Below are 16341 nucleotides of genomic sequence, written 5' to 3' on the forward strand. Positions count from 1 at the left end.
CTCCGGTAGTACTATGTCCAATTTTCTGAGGAACCGCCAGACTGATTTCCAGAGTGGTTGTACAAGCTTGCAATCCCATGGTTTGAAGATTAAAATTAGGTGATGTTAAGTTATTAAGAACATTACAGAAGTTTAATTTCATGTGGGTCTGGCCAGTATTTTGTGTGGCTTTCCTTTTTCCTAGGAACAGGGGCATTCAGGACACAAATGTAAGAAGGAGCTCTGACTGAGGAAGGGAACAAGCCAGAGTAGGAAGAGAGACAGGGTCCTGGGAGAAATGCCATCTATAGTGGGTGTCAGGAAAGGGTGTTGGGAGCCCAGCTCTGAGAGGCTCATTCTATCACAGCTCCGTGTTTAGTCTCCTCTGAACATTTGCACTGGGTTAGATATGGGAGAAGCAGCACCATATGTGTATGCTGGTCTCCTAGCAAGGGCCACTGTTAGCTCCACCTGTGTGTGTGCCTCTGTGATATCTGGACCGATGAGCAAGGAACCCAAGCCCACTGGAATGTTACCTCTCTGCTGTCTGAAGCAGGAATGAAGAGATGTAAGCATTTAGGTGGAAATGTCATAAGCCCAGAAGATTCTGAGACCTGGGAAGCCTATCAGAGTGTATCCACAGGTGAGTGAACTTTAGCTGACGACAGAGAAGACACTTTATTTAACGCAGAAATCTTCTAGATCACTGAGTAAGAGGCCATTTTTCTGTTGCTGTGGGGGACCCAAGTATGTGAGTGAAGGCTAAATGAAGCCTCCGAACAGGAGAGAGCCCATCCCCCGGCTCTCTGGGAACAACAGAGAACTTGCTGCCTGTTTACATCACTTAGGGAGTGAGGTTTCTGTCAGTGAGGGGGGTGGAAAATGTGCTGAGTGGCTACCTGGTCTCCATGCTGGAGGGGGCGAGCCTGGCCTCCATGCTGGAGGTGACAAGGTTTCGACGCTTTTCGGAGTTGAACTCTCACCTCCTACCCTGATGCTCTTCTGAGTGTGAAATCTCAGTGTGGGTCAGAGGATTCCACACAAAACTGCCAGACACTCGAAGAAAACAAAACACTAAAGATAGATTGGACTGTGGAGGAAGTAAGGGGCTGGGACTTCCGGTGGATTCTATTTAGGGAGAATAGGTGCTGGGCACCTATGATGAACAGGCCAGTGACAATGGCTGGGGAGCTCTGTAGATGATGACAACAGTGAGCAAAGACTCCAAAAAGATTGCTCATTACCTTGTCTGCCTGTCTGCCTGTCTGCCTGTCTGTCTGTCTGTCTATCTGTCTGTCTATCTATTCATCTGTCCATCCATCCATCCATCCATCCATCCATCCATCCATCCATCCACCCATCCATCCATCCATCTATCCATCCATCCATCCATCCATCCATCCATCCATCCATCCCCGTGTATGCATGTACATGCATGTGCATATAGATCAGAGGATAACTTGTAGGAGTTAGTTCCTTTCTTCCACTATAGGGGTTCAGGGATTGAACTCAGGTCATCAGACTTGGTGAAAGCAGCTAATGCTCAGACTGCTCCCCCTGGCCCCCTTAATATCATTTCTGCTATGAATCCTGATAGCACATGGAGCTTAATGGTATGAGCTTGCCTTCACAGGGCTTATAGTGTACAGAAGGACAGTGCACCATGGAAAAAGCACATGAGCACACTCTTCGCTCATTCCTTACCCATCACCCTGGCTCGCCATTGGGTTTTGCTTCCTTCCAGCAAGTAAGGAAGCATATTAACAACTTGTCAGTCATGGGCGGGCACCTACAGCAGAGAGAGAGAGATCTATTCGATAGTGAGAGACATAACCAGGGATCTATCACTTCTTTGGGTCTCAGAGGTCTGTGAAGAATTGTTTATACGTTCCTGTAGATCGTTCACAGTAACTCAAGGCCCGTTATCTTAGTCTGCTCATGTTCATGTAACACCATGTTCAAGACTGGGTGGTTTATAAGGAACAACAGATTATTTCTTTCCTTCTAGAGATTGGGAAATTCAAGACCAGGGTACTGGTGCCTATGTAAGGGCTGCTGTCTGCTTCCAATGTGGTGTCTTGTCTTCATGAGGTGGAAGACAGAAGGGCAAGAGAGATCAGGCTTTTCTGAGTGGCCTTCTGAAGGCTCAGCCTTGTAAGATCAAGGCAGTGATGATCAAGCTTCAACATGAGTTTTGGAGGGGACACATTCAAACCATTGTGATTGTTGAATCTAAGAATAAAAAAAAAATTCTCTTTCTTTAGATAGTAAACCTCTTAGTGGTTGCCTATATTTCAGAATTCTAGTCTACTGTTCTTTCAGGGAAAGAAACTTTAAAAATAATAAAAGTTCAGGCTGTGAGTGTACCTTGTTTGATAGGGTGTTCACTTAGCTTGTGTGAAGCCCAGGAGTGGATCTTCAGCACTGCATAAATAGGGCATGGCGGTGTTCTACCCGAAATCTCAGCACTTAGGAGACGGGGGTTGGGGGTGGGGGGTGTTAACGGTTTCAGGTCACATAGTGAGCTGGAGGTCAGCCACTCTGTCTCAGAGAAAGAGAGCTAAAAGTGATAGCAGTAGAACTAAAGAAGAAACTGGTACCTCTGCCCTCAAATGGGTTAGTAATGTGTTGCTACTGAGCATGAAGACCATTTCAAGTGTGTGAATCCTTTAGCATAAATCTTACATCACTGAGAAGAGATGATGTGGTAGATAGTATATGGTTAGATTTCCCCTTGCGCTGACTTCTCGCTAATTACATACTTTGCTTTCTATCATAAAAAGTACACAAAACCCAATGGAGGAGACCCTGTCATTGACGGTTGAGACAATGGAAATTTCACTGTTATTTGAAAAGCAATGAGTAGATCCTGTATCATGCGTGGAGTTGCCTCAAACCTTGGAAAAGAAAATGAATCCTTCAGATGGCCTCATAGCTTCACACTGAGTTTTCAATTCCCAAATAATCCAAAAAAGCATCAACAACTATGGAGTTTTTTCCCTTCAGTCTGTATCCTTCCTGTCCCTGTCCTTAAACTTAATGACTTTCCATTTGAAGATCCAGTTGCACTATTTTTTTTTCTTGTTGATTAAAAATGTGTCCTGGGTTTGAATTTTCTGGATAAACTCTAGTGTTCAATAGAGCATTGCTCTCTGTGGTTACTAATCTTGGTTGTCAACTTGATTGGATTGTGAAGGTCAGTAGAACCCACTTGTCAGAATTCACAGAGAGTATGATGATATAATGAGGGAAAAGGAAGGAGGGAGACTGACTTGGAAGAAGCTGATGCTGTGGCCATGTCTTTGCAGGCTGTAGGCCATCTGGGCTCCTTTCCCCTCCACCCACACCTTCCTGTCCACCAGTAATTGAAGATCGTATACACACTGCCACTGTCATGTTCTGTCAAGAGTACAGGGCAAAGTCTCCATGGATTGAGCCCTCTGAAATGTGAGCTGAGATAAATCATGCCTCCCTTGAGTGTCAGAGGATTTTGGTCCCAATGATAAGTAACTGCCATAGGTTCATTTTGTGGGATCCAAGTGCTCTGCCTTCTCACCTGCCATTCATCCTGTCCTGTTCTTTCATGAGGTTGCTGCCATGCCCATGATGTTCTCTCATCAGCCTCTCACAGGGCCAGGTCTTAGTGTCACATATGAACACACACCACTCCTCTCACCTTTTTGTCTTTGTTCCAAATTTATATTTTTCCTAGGGTCATTACTAATGCTGGCTCTGTCTAATCCTCCCCTGTTAGCCCTTCTATTTTTGTCTTAGGTGGCTCCTCTATTGCCTAACAGTTTGCTCAAATTCTCTTGAACTTGTACCTGGCTGTTATATGACTGATTTGGCCAGTAGTACCTGAAGCTGGAGGTTGCCATTGTAGTAAATCAGGTCTCAGGGTCAAGGGTAAACTGAGTTTTAGGGGACTGATTCCTGATGTCACTGCTGTCGGGACCATGTTTCCCCTCTGCTCAGTCCCCAGTGGACTACATGCAGCCATAGTTACAACTGTCCTCACTCTTATTGCTATTATATATACCATTTTGCTGATAGCCAAATAAAAATAGCTCCTGGTTACACTGGCCCCAGCAAAGGATTTGCACATCTGATCTTGGATAAAGGAGGCTTTCTTCCATCCCTGGGTACTTTACACATAATAGTGATACCTGGCTGTGTGCTCTGAGTTTATTAAGCACAAGAAGGATGAGGAAGATCATGAGACTGCCCATAGTTGGTCTCCTTGTTCTCCATCAGACACAGTTCCCTGCAGGGACAGTTGTGAAACACATCAACAACCATTACTGGGAAAAGCCACCTGAATACCACAATTGGTCTCGGGAGATGCAGGAATAGAAAAATGGAGCCAGGTACACACAAGATTCATCTCTCGATTGCTGACCTATACTGTAGAGATAGGGCTTCATTTCTGCCTCTGGTGTTACTGACCAGAGCAACTAATGTCCAGGATTGCATTTCTTATTAGATTTATACCTCAAAAGGCTTTCTTTTAAAATAAGCATCCCAAGACCCAAAAACATACAAGCAAGAGCCATGTAAGAACCTTTATGAGCTCATATTGTAGAAATTTTCTGTTGTTAAAATTTTCTGTTATTGTTTTCCCAGTTCCTTGTGGTTTCCATAGCAGCATGATACCTACCTTGCCTGCTGACTCTGGCAGCTCTCCTTCCTATGCACTGTCCCTGCCACTCTTCCATCTCGTTCACTTCCCTCTACTCCTGACTATTCTGCAGCTTCCCATGGAGGCAGGGCCACTTAGGAGCTCCCTGTGAGACACTGGGGAAAGCCAATGTGCACAGTTGTGTCATGGAACAGGGCACCCAATTGTGAATGGGCTTTAAGGGCCAAAGCACTGTAGGCTCATGGGGAGACTCTGGCAAGCCTCCAGTAGGAGCATCTTTTCCCTAACTATCTGCAAGTGTGGCCTGGGCTCCAGGTGCTCCAATCATCCAGTCCCCTTCTTTGGCAGCTAATCAGAGCCAGGCAAGGATCACTGAAGGCCAAACCATCACCCCATGGATCTCTGGCTTATGTATTCCTGGCAGGCTTAGGTTTACTCTCCTTAGAAAAGAATTCTGAGCACTTCTTGGAAAAGAAAGAAGTGTTGCTCATGAATACGGATGAGGTGAACTTCTAGGAGTCCTGGTTGTATGAATATAGTTCCACTTAAACTCACCTCAGTGGCAGTGTGAAAGGAAGACTTTAAGAAGGAGCCAAGTGAGTTTCTAGTACCCTTGGATTTGTGAGGCCCCACGAAACAGTATCAGGTGTAGCTTGCACTAAGAAATCTTCTCCCCACCCCATCCCCCGCCCCGATTGCCATGAGAGATGGCAAAAGCATTGCAAACAAAGTAGCTGCATTTAGTGTCTCCACTGTGGAGCCCTGTGTTCAATGGAATCCAAAGGGCTGGAGTGTTAGATCAGTGATTAAGAGCATTTGTTGCTCTACCAGGGAGCCTGGGTTTGAGTCTCTGCATCTATATCATGGCTCACAACTCTGTCGCTCCTGTCTTAGGGGATCCAATGCCCTCTTCTGACCTTGGGAGTAACAGACACAAATGTACACAGACGTACATGCAGGTTAACACATTCATGCATACCAAGCAAAATATGTAAGCCTAAATTTAATAAAAGAATTCAAAGACCACCAAACAGCAGGTGTGCCATCCCAAGCATCCATATAGACTTTTGTACTGGCTTAGGCAGATGGAGCAGAACAGAATCAGTACCCGTGGCTTGGCACAGGGTAATGAGAGTAGGCCACGCTGCACCATGAGTACATCCCTAACCATATCCTGGTATGGGAGCATGCACAGTGTGCATTTCTCCTAAACAGGGAGATGGCTATGCCCAACTGCCATCTTGCTGAGGTGTGGGCTATCAGCTCACACTGTCTGGGACCATTTGGAACAAAACCCCTGGCCATGGTGAGAATGTTTGAAGGCGAAGCGTCAGTGAACCCATAGTATTCCAGGGATTCTTGTCAACTGCTCTCTGTATCTGTGGTTCTAGTTATTGGTGTCTTTTTACTGGTGTTGGTGATAGGCTGTGAATGACACTGAACAAAGCAAATGGAAAGATGGACCAGCTCAAGGCTTAACCCCCAGCCCCAAGCTAGACAGTTGACTTGACCTCTCCAGCCTTTGATTTTCTATTGTTTCTGGGCATCTTGCTGTCTGTTTCACACCGTCATGGTGAAGGTTAAGAAAAGATGTGGTCACCTGAGTCTTGGAGATGATATTAACACAGCACCTGCCTCAGAAGGATAGAGCCCTGTCTTGGGTGGAAAACTCAGTGAACCTCCCCCTCCAAGTAGACGCCTACATGGTGCCCCCTCTATAAGGTCTTTGTAATCTTGCCTGCTGGCTACCCCCGGCCTCTATAGCTATTGTAAAGATCTGGCTTCACACCTCAGAAAGGAAGTCATCTGTACAGGAAGTGCAGACCAGCAGCTTTCAAAATCCAAAGGGAGTCAGAGCCTTTTGGCAATGAGCTCACCAAAGACTGGCCAAGAGAGGAGCACATTTGAAGCCATGTACCCATGGCTTCAGTTAGTCTAATACATAACTCTAAATTTTCAAAGTGTTTTTTTTCATATGTTGATTGAGACAGGGTCTTAGTTTGAGGCTCAGGTTAATTTTGAACTTATTACGTAGTTCAGGCTGACCTTGAACTTAGCATCCACCTTTCTCTGCTTTCTAAGTGTGTCTATTCATTGTAATTGTCCATTGCCATGCCTGGCTTTGTAAGTGTTTCATTTCATAGGTTTTATATGCCTGTCTCCCCTGCCTAGCACCGGGAGGACAACTGAGCACCACCATACCTGGGTTTACATGTGGGTTCTAAGGGGCAGAGCTCAAGTGCCCATGTTTGCATGTAAGATGAGCGGCATCCTCAGTACCAACCCCGACCCCTGCCCCAGATCTTGATTTTATAATCCAGAAAAGTTGCTCGATAATAAAGGGTAGTAGGTAGGAAGGAGGAACATTTAAGAATTCTGTCATCACTGGGCTCTTGGGAGTTTGAAGAGGGAGGATCAGAAGTTTAAGGCCAACTTAGCTACATTTCAAGTTCAAGGCTCCATGACTGTGGAGAAAAGAATTCTGTTACCCTAGAGCTCAGCCGAGAGTCATTCCACAAAGGCCACAAATCAGAATTGTCACGGCATTGACCTTGAAAATCAACCAAAGCATTAAGTTAAATCAAAGTGAAAGATGGAAGGTACTCTTTTGCTTGTGGATTGACTTTGGGGGTGACATATGGCAGGCTGTAAAGGAATGAATTTGGAGGTGACACATGGTAGTCTGAAAAGGAGTGGAAGCAATGGTCAAGTATATAGGAGAGGAAGAGGGACGAGGGGGAGGTGGAGCTCTGTTACCATCCCGCTACAGCATGCTTGCAACTAGTTTTCACTCATCCACATTTACTCATCTGGAAATCATAGCAGCTTCCATGGTCTGAGGCATCCCCAAGTTCTACACCGTCTTCGTCATCACATCTTTAGCTTCAAAAGTCCCCATCAGTTGGATCTAAAACCACACCATCACAGACATGGAAACCATTGCACAGAATGGTGAGGTAAGTTGGCCAAGGTCACACAAGGTCATACAGCTAGTGTGTGGGGTGTGAGCCCAGAGCCTCTGAACCAGAATGTTGGCTCCAAAATGCAGAGACAGTAGTTGCCTCTGTTCTTGGCTGAAGTCCCAGGAGTAAAGTGAACACCAAGAAATGTTTGTTGAATGTGTCAGTGACAGTTCCCTGCCACCATGATATTTGTTCAGATAGTGGGAGAGCCATGTAATGCATCAACATAAAGAATGGATGCCAGAGCTGGGGAAGTGGCTCAGTTTGTAAAGTGCTTGACTTGTGGTCAGGAGGACCTAAGTCAAAATTCCTAGTTCCTGAAACACTGGGCATGAGAGTGTGTACTTGTAACCCTAGTGCTAGGGTTAGTGACAGGCAGATCCCAGGGGCTTGCTGGCCAGCACGTCTAGGTGCGATTGTGAGCCCCAGGTCCATCGAGAGGCCTTGTCTCCAAGAATAAGATGGGTAAGAGATTGGGGAAAACATCTCGACTTCTAAGTCCAGACAAGCAAGTGCTTCTGTGCAACAGATACACAGACACACACATGCACACACACAGACACACACATACCTAAACATACAATCCCAAACATGCATATACATAAACATACATACCCAGACATGCACACACCTAAACATATGCACATAGACACAAACACACACAGATGCACACATACACACATAGGTATACTTATACACACTCATATATACATGCACACAGACAAACATACATATATATATACACACAGAGAGAGAAACATACATATTCATACAGACATACATATAGACAAATACAAATAGACATACAGACATACACAGTCACACAGAGACACGTGAGTGCACACAGACACATGTATACATACACAGACATACACATATATAGGCACACACATAGACATATAGAGGCATACACATTCACACACAGACATGCATACACACACATATATACACAGACATATACTACAGACATACACACATGTACACAGACATATACAAACATGTAGACACACACAGATGTATACACACTTGTACATGTAGACATGCGCATACATACACACACATACATACACACTCATACATGTAGACAGACATATACACAGAGAGATGATACACACATATACACAAAACAACAACAATAATAGTAATAATAACAGTAAATGCCAAGTTTACCTCAAAATCTGAGTGTGTCTGGGTGATAGTGGGCTTGTGATCAGCAGATCTTTATTCTAACTTCTATTAGTTACTGAAATAATGCTTTCTATATCACAGAGCAAGAGCCAGAGATTTTCAGGGACCTCACACAGTCTCTCTGTATTCTCTGCCTGCCCCACCCTCCTTCCCAAGCTCCCTCTGGCTTGTGCTTGCTTGGGCACTAACCTGGCTCCCTGGGGAAGTACTCATGGGGCCCTCATCCTAAGCTTTGTTCTATGGCTTCCTACTGTGCCTTCCCTTGTGTCTGGGGGTGCAGCTTCGCCAGCCTATGGTCTCTATGCAAATGCTACTTTTCTGTGAAGGTGCAGCCCTACTGACCTTCCAGTTTAATATGGCAGGTGTCTCATCCTGTACCACCACTCCTACACAAGGCCTACAAAGGGAATCATTAATTAAAAACATTTGAATCTTGGGAGTCTCCAGGTTGTCTTCTGCTGAGGTGCGTAGACATTCGTCACATAGGTCAAGCTGTGTGTTTAAGAGGTGAATGGTTCCTTTTGCTGTAGGGCACATTGGGGGGAACTTGCATCTTCTTCTGGTGTGAAAGAGGCATGTTATGAGCCTGAATGTCTTATAAGGTTCGGTTACTTAACTGTTCCCACGAGAGGGTGTTGTAAAGGACCAGGGAAGGGATGCAGCCTAGGACAATAAGCCCACAGAAGAGTTTCAGTGGCGGAGGTCTTCTGAGTCACCTGAGCCGTGCAGCTGATTGGGCTCTCTGTCTTCCTCCTTCAGTAAACCTACTTGCTTTCTGTTCCTCGCGCTGATTGATTATTTTAATTCTAAAGCTGTCTTATTGAAGTATGTAAAGCATTTGGGGATAGAATCATGGGGAAGGCATTAGAGAAACTAAAGATGTATTATTCTGCATGGCGCTGGGTAGAGGCTGAGTGCACTGATAAATGGCATCGTGGAGGGAAACAGATCCATCCCGGGCATCGTGTGTTTGTGCCTCCCCTAGGATGTGGGGAAGCACAAATGACGGGACATCAGGTATGATGCTGTGCTTTGAAATAAATCACACGGAGTCGCAGAGAGACCTGTTTGGTATCTCTGCTTTCTCTTCTGTGATGGCATTCACATTTTCTCTCCTAAAGCTTCTCCCTGAGCTCATGAGGGCAGGAGAAGGGAGGGCAGACTCACTTCCACCACTTGGATGGTGCTCTGTGATAGCCAGAGGACCAATGTGAAAAGAATGCACCACGAGTGCTTGGAAACATAGGTCTGTCTTGCTTCTCAGAAGAATAGAATATGTAAAAACAACAACAACAACAACAACAACAACAACAAAACCCTCAAGAAAACCCAAAAAACAAAACAGACAAAAACAACAACAAAATCCCAAACCTGTTGGGGGGTTGCTTATCAGTGGGATGATTTATTGTGGGCCTAAGCCCTCGACTGTGGGGAAGACTAGCGCTATTGATGGAGGTAATTCAGATGGTTAGGCAGGTGGGATACTTTCTGTTGTTGGTTTCTACATTGTAGGTTGCCACTTCTGATAAGTGCACATCATTTCTTTTAAGCAACAGGATTGGGTGGAATGCCCCATTGGACCTCTTTCCATGATACCTGACCTCTTTGTTCATGAAGCACACTGGAATTTGGAAGAGAGGATTTCATGAGCCTAGAAATAATAGCCCGTGTCATTTTCTTGGCATGCTCCAGACCCAGAGCCCATCCAGGCTATGGTCTGTCCTTTCTAAAGCCCAGCAGAGGAAAGAAAGGGCCTTGGCAGGGACAAGGAAAGGACTTGTCCCCAGACCTGTGTTGAAAGGAGATCATCAGATGAGCCCCTGTGGATAAAAGAAAATGATTCAGTATAAGCCATCGCTCAGAAGCCAGCTCTGGCCTTTTAGATACTTCAGAAAAATAAATGTGGTTCATTTTTCTCAAATAAACTTTCATACATTATTATAGCTGTCTCTCTGGTGCTCAACCTGAAGTGGCAAGGTAGTATTTATGGGAAAAAGCAAACTGTTTTGAAACCTGATTATCCAGAATTTTACAGTTATTGTTGAGGTTTAAAAGAAAACTTCAGCTGCTATATCTATACCATGAACACCTGGGTGTTTACAGTTCTCATTTTTACCACTGAAGAGCTCCAAGAATCAGGCTGGATGCTGGGAGAGGACTTGACGACAGAGACTCAGGGATTTCCTTGTGTCTAAGAGTCTAAGCTGGCTGTGTCCAGCCTGGCTGTGGGGCCCTCCTTCTCCTCTCTGCTGCTGTTACCCTGCCCCAAGCATTTTCCTCAAAGGCCTTTCAGGAGCTCATGAGAAGACCCATACCACATGCACACACACACACACACACACACACACACACACACACTTTTTCCTACTTAACTTATATAAAACTTCATATTTCTCATGAGCTAATTAATGTCTGTGGCAATGTCTGAGACTTTCCACTGACTACTAAGCCCTAGTATTTGCCCACAGTGTGGCCTAGTTTGTCAAGTCGGGGTGGGATGGGGTCAAGGGGGTGTGTAATGACTTGGGAGCAGCTCCTAGACAAGACTGGCAGGGGCCAGTTGACATAAAGCCACATCTTTGTTCCATATCTGGATAAAACTGGTGAAAGGTCCTTCCACCACTTAGATTTTCTAAGTAGACTGACAGACAACTGATACTAGTTGTCAATCCCAGGGATGTTTCCAAGGGAACCCTGTGTAAGATCCTGAGAGTATCTATCATCCATCCACTCATCTATCCACCCATCTATCCAACCATCCATCCATCTGTCTGTCCATCCATCCATCCATCCATCCATCCATCCATCCATCCATCCATCATCCATCCATTCATCATCCATCCATCCAGTCATCCTTTACCCATCTATCTAGCATCTATTATTGGTAGGACACACGGCACTATTCTAGATACTTAAGAAACCAAAACAGAACTAGGACAGCCAATTCCATTAAGGTGATCTCAGCCCAATGAGAACAGCTAGAAACAACATACACAATTAGGACAGAGTACACAAAAACATTTGCTATTGCCTTACCTAAGCCTTCGGTGTGCTTAGAAGTTAAAAATGTCTTCCCATAACTCACTATTGTCGAAATGATCTTCTTCCTTTATTTGCTTACTAGCCTGATGCCCAAATCCCTCCCCTGAATAGCTCATTCCATCTTTACATGCTCCATTTCTAGTGAGAGGCCTGAGCTCCTGGGGAGTGCACCTCGGGATGGCGATGGTGTATGCCATGGAGGTTGCCAGCTTCCTCCCCTGTCCACTGGTGAAGTCCATCCTTCACCTCATAAGCAGTGTCTCCTGAGCACTGTGGAGCACATCTGCATAACCACTGCACCCGGAGGCTGCAGGCCTTCCTTCCAGACCCTGCTTCTTTAAACCTAGTTCTTTTGCTCAACTGTGTCCTTATGGTGGTTTCTAGTTCCTTTGTTTTCTGTGTCCACTGAAGACTAACCCTCCTGGACAGAGATTGTTCTTCCTCCCTGCAGGAAGCCTGCAGGGTGACCAGGGCTGATCCCTTCAAATAGCAGTGCCACTAAGGGGGACCATGTTACCTGGGGACACAGACATCTGTCAACAGTCTCAGAGAAGTGCCTGTCCACAGCAGCCTTTCCTCTGTAGAGGCATTGTGGACATTCTGTAGTGGTAGAAGCTACAGGGCTGGAGTTAGGTGTGGCTTAGTAATAGAGGACTTGCTTAGCTTGTGCAAAGCCCTGGGTTCTATCCCCAGCTCAACAAAATACTACTACTTATAAGTAAAGTTGAGCTCTGGCTCTGTGCTAAACCTTGACCTTGTGCAAAGCCTTGATATCCAGCCCTGTAAATTGTATGTTCTTGTCATTATTATTTTTTTTTTGTGCTGGTAGACATCCTGGAGTCAGTCCCAAGCTGCCAAGTTTCAGAAGGAAGCACACAGCATTTGCTGTGCTCCATCACTCCCCTATTGAAGCCTGAGGAGGCCACTCCTGACTTTATTTCTTAGAAGTCACTCTGGCTGTTGAGGTGACACCTGCTGGCCCTCAGGTAGAATTTATCTCAGACCCTCTGTGCTTAACCAGCCTTCTAGACCTCCTTCCTCACATCCTCTCCTTGACAGTGGTAGCCCAACCCTCAAGCCGTTTGAGTAAGTTGTGTATCTCCTATTGCACACTCCTTGAGATGATGAGCATTTGGTTTTGGCTTTTATAGTAAAGACAGAGAGCATAAGACTAGATGCCACGCCTCTTTCTGCCTCTCCGTGGTACTGATTGCCAACCGCAGTCCCGGATACCTGTTGTGGATTTACTACTTTGCATGTTCTCTGTTTCCGTTCAACATAGGCCATGAAGAGGCCTGATTTATGGGGCTATGTGGTTGAGGGTGGGAGCAGGGAAGCAAAGGGCTGTTCCAGCTGCAGTAAATTTAAGCATCACTGGTATTTCTTTACACATCTGGAGGGGTTCCTGGCGAGTGAGTGCATTGCCACAGGAGCTCATAAATTAAAAATAACAAGACTATTTCCTTCACACCTGGAGCTTCAAAATTACCACCCCTTTATTCTGTGATGGCCCTTTCACAAAGAGGCATTGAGGGCGACAGCCGAAACATGGTCTCTGGCCATAGCTCTAAATACAAGAAACCATTCACTCCAGGTCTTTTGACCTTTGCTTAAAAAAAAAAAATACTGGAAGATAAGGAAAGTCACTACATGAAGCATAGACTGGGAATTTAATCTGCATTTTTTGTCCATCTCTCTCCCTCCTTCCTCTTTTATGATGTTTCATCCTTCTCCATTTTTGCTCGGGAGTTTTACACAAAATTTAAAACAGGTCTAAGAGCAGCAGAAACAAAGCCATCCATCCAGGGACTGCCTTCTTCATTCTCTGTTATGTTATAAGCCATAAATTCCACTCTGTTTGCAGATGATACGACCCTGGTGGGCTGGTAGTGGCACTTTGATTGGCTCCTAGGATGTCTTAGCACCTTTGTATCAGAGCTGATCTTCGAGAACTCCTGTTTCCTCCCCTTCCTAGGGGATTCTCTGTCTCCTGGGTCAGCTGTGCTCTGTTCTGCCCTAGAGCACAAAACTGAGATGGTCTGCAGGACACAGAAACAACATTATTTTTATTTTTTCATCTTGTCCTTTTAGAACTATGTTGACATTTTTGAGAAAATGCACAAAGGGTGGGAGGCTATGCTTTTTGGCAAGACTTTTAAGCATGTTATAGCAGAAGCAATCAGACTGGATTTTATCACCATGCCACCAACAACATTGACTGGAGAGACACAGTGGTGTATGCTAAGATGTGCATGGATGTTGATAGAGAATAAGTCATAAAAATCAAAAGCTGGAAGCCTTGCAAATGTTCTCTGGCAGATAAGTAAATAAGCAAAACATGAGATGTTTTATACAACAGGATACCCTTCAAATGTTCAGACTGTTGCTACTTGTGATAATTTGCATGGATCTCAGAATAATCATGTGGCTGAAAAAAAGCCAGGCTCCCTGCTAAAACCAGAAAACTCCTTATCATGTGATTTTATCTGTTATAGAATTATAAACAACATAAACTAATTTAGTGACACAAAGTGCTTTTGGGTATGGTAGCCACTTCTCTAACCTCAGTGCTGAGGAGCCGAGAGACCCCCAACCAGGCCATCTAGACAAAACAGTGAGCTCCAAGTTCAATGAGAGACCCTGCTCACGAAACAAAGTGAAGAGCCAGAGAGGGGGTGATGCTGGCATCAACCTCTGGCCTTTACATGTGCATACATGCATACACACACACACACACACACACACACACACACACACACACACACTGAAAAGTATTTGAGAAGGTAAGAAAATTGTCTTAGAGTGAACAAAGTTTGGGACAAACGGCCATTTGCTTAGGAAGGAAAGTGTAAATACCAAGAATCCCAAGGAAGGCATGGAACTGACTCAGCCACACATCCCCAAACAATTAAGGGGGAAATCTCCAAACTTGCAGTCATATTTTTCCAGGAAATAAAAATATCATCACTCGGGAGACAGCTTTCTGAGTTTAAGGCTGGCCTGGTCTACAGAGTGAGTTCCAGGACAGCCAGGGCTATACAGAGAAACCCTGTCTCAAAAAAACCAAATAGATAGATAGATAGATAGTTAGATAGATAGATAGATAGATAGATAGATAGATAGATAGATAGATAGATAAACAAAAAATCATCAAGGCTGAATAGTCTGGGAGAAATGAGTAGAAGAGATTACATAAGAGAGGAGAAACAGCTAAGGCAAAATATAAGTGTGTGTGTGCGTTCACATGCGCATGTGTACACATTTTTGTCTAGACAGGGGCCATGCATGCTCTTGTGGGATAGCCCTATGTTTGTGGATACATGTAAAGTCAGTGGATGACCTCAGATATTTTTTCACATGAGCCTTCTGCCTTTTGTTTGAGACAAGGAGGCTCATCAGCCTGGAACTCTGCCACGTAGTCTAGCTAGCTGGCCAGCATACTATTACAAGCATGTACTACCTGTCTATCTTTATACCCGGGGCTCTGGGGAATCCTTGGGCAAGTACTTGACTGACTGAGCATCTCCCCATCTCTAATCATTCTTTTGAGGTGATTGCCCCTGAGATATTTCCCAACTGAGGAGATGAACTAAAGACGGAGTCACTAGAATTTCATTTGACAGTTATGACCTGCGAGCTTTGTTGGACATTATCATGAAGAGTATTGGAAACAAAGTAAAGCAGAAAAGTATCATCTTACCTTTGGACAAAATAAAATTTGAACCTGGGATATTGTGGTGGTTTGAATGGGAATGGCCCTATAGGCTCATGGGTTTGAATGCTTGGTTGATGGAACTGTTTGAGAGGGATTAGGGGGTGTGACCTTATTGTAGAAGATGTGCCACTGGGCAGGGTTTCAAAAGCCCATGTTATTCCCAATTCTCTCTCTGCTTATGGTTGTGGGTAAGATTATAGCTCTCAGCTACTGCTCCTGTTCCAATGCTAGGCCTGCTTGCCTGCCTGCTGCCATGCTCCCCATCATGACGTCCATGGGCTCACCCTCTCAAACTGTAAGTCCCAAAGAAACTCTTCATTAATAAGTTGCCTTGGTCATGGTGCTTTGTCACAGCAATTGAAAAGCAACTAAGGCAAAGATCTTAAGTATTATCAAAAAGATCACCTTGAAACATAAATAATAATGGGCTGTGAGTGCAGCTTAATAGTTAACCCAAGGCCCTGGGTTCAATCACCAAGACTGAGAAATAAATAAATTAACAAAGGAAGTAAAATACCATCGAGGAGTGTGAATTGAAATAATACAGACTCGTGCTAAAGATTCTACAAGAGATATGACTGATTAGAACTTCGTGGTCATAGAGAATTAGGATGTTACAAATGGACAGCCATGTTATCTTACGTTATCTTTAGCCTTCTTAATGGACGTTTATTCTCTATGTCTGTATCCGACATCCTGTTGGAGTTAACATGCAAAAGAAGGAAAGAGACAACATTAATAAAAATAAACCCGTAGAACACATCCACCTTGTGAACCACTAGCTTCCACTTCCACCAACCTAGCAGCTGAGAACA

At 44.7% G+C, this 16341-nt stretch overlaps 1 protein-coding gene across 6 annotated transcripts in view; it reads left to right on the plus strand.

Annotated features, from left to right (window-relative positions):
* The window catches only part of Kif26b (kinesin family member 26B), a 396540-nt gene that overhangs the window by 185049 nt on the left and 195150 nt on the right, over window positions 1-16341 (plus strand). The gene's annotated exons all lie outside the window — the stretch shown is intronic.

Source organism: Mus caroli, chromosome 1, assembly GCF_900094665.2.
Source record: "Mus caroli chromosome 1, CAROLI_EIJ_v1.1, whole genome shotgun sequence".
NCBI classification, from domain to species: Eukaryota; Metazoa; Chordata; class Mammalia; order Rodentia; family Muridae; genus Mus; species Mus caroli.